Source organism: Catharus ustulatus, chromosome 25, assembly GCF_009819885.2.
Source record: "Catharus ustulatus isolate bCatUst1 chromosome 25, bCatUst1.pri.v2, whole genome shotgun sequence".
NCBI classification, from domain to species: domain Eukaryota; kingdom Metazoa; phylum Chordata; class Aves; order Passeriformes; family Turdidae; genus Catharus; species Catharus ustulatus.
The window spans coordinates 4,620,808-4,622,380 of record NC_046245.1 but is presented as its reverse complement, the minus strand read 5'-3'; positions in this window follow the sequence as shown (position 1 = coordinate 4,622,380).

Genomic DNA, 1,573 nt, shown 5'->3' with positions numbered 1-1,573 from the left:
TTTGGTGTTTTGTGAGTTATTTGCTGGCAGAGCTCTTTAAAACGCGTGTTTGTTTTAGTCTAGTTCATCTCTGCAACTCTGGGCTATTGAACAAGCTTTCAGCAAAAACAAAACGTTTTCCACACAGTTTTCACACATATTGATACCCCACCCGAGGACATTTAACTCCTCTGGAGCTCATTTACTGCTGGCCACTCCGGCAGTAACCGGCAAATCCAACAGGACTTTGGGCAGTTGCTCTTTGACAAGAAAATTGCCCCACCAGTTTGCTGTAGGTTTCTTTTAAATTGAATTTTTTTTGTCCAAATACCAAGGGACTGAAACAGAACTTTCAAAATTTGCTTCCAGTGTTACTAATTATCCAAATATAATATGATAGCTACTTAATATAATAACTAATTATCCACATATAATTAATCATCTTAGTGAAGCTCTGGTAGAAACACTAGTTCTTCATTGTTGCCAGATCAATTTCTAAGTAAGACCCTTAGTGCATATTTTAAAATTGCCAAAGTATTTTCATTGCAAAAATAATCCATTCTGAATTATTTTGGAACATTTGTCTGCACAAGAGTAGGATTTCAAAGTGTGTATTTTTCTGTTACAATGGTATTTTAGAGCTCATTACTCCAGAACTACATTACAGTGATGGGATTTCAAATGTCAATATACTTCTATAAATTAAAAAAGTTCCCGTGCCTTATAATCCAAATTCAATAATTTTCTTAAACCAGTGTTCTGGTAATGGGGACCTGCCATAGGAGCAAGTCTTTTCATGCATGACAGAATCAAATCCAAAAATAAATATGAAAAAAATCACTGAGGCTGTGTTTTAGCAAGGACCCAAAATAACCCAGAGCTCAAAATCTCTGCGTGTTGGGGACATCAACCTCCAGAAATACCCGGCGGAGCCCCAGGCCTGTGCTGGGCGTTTCACCCCGCTCTCCAAAATCTGCAGATCCTCTCGTTGTTTCCCTTGGAAAAGCAGCTGTTCTCCACTGCAGAAACTGTTTCAAAACAAATACCACCAAGGTTTTTCAGCGTGGTCCCTTCCAAACCCTGGAGGGCACAGCCACCCTCGCCTCCCCTCCTGCACGGTTCCTGCTTTAATGCAAAAAGCAGAGCTGACCTTCGCTTCCTCCACGTCAGCAGCACAGCAGGGCAGCAAATCTGCAGAGGAAACGTGCTGGGGTAAAACAGTGCCAGGGGAATGAGCCCAGGCAGGCAAGAGGTGGCTCCTGGGGGACAGTGCCAGTGTGTGTGACGTGGAGGGCACAGCCACACTCCTGACCATCACTGCCCTGCCAGTTTTTTCACCCCTCTGAGAAGCTTTATGGTGTGGGGCAGCAGTGTCCCAGTGAGAAAGTAAGGCTCTCTCCAGAACTACATATTTGCAATGTTTTTGTGAATAATCACTTTTCTTAAAGGCTGAGGAACAGGCAGGTTCCTGGCTGTCCTGATCCTCCAAATAACCCTTGTTCTGGAGCAGGGGGAGGCAAGGAAGGCTCAGGGTGCTTCACACAGGTATCAGATGCTCTGACACAGCAGCAGAACAGAGCAGGGGCAGCCACCT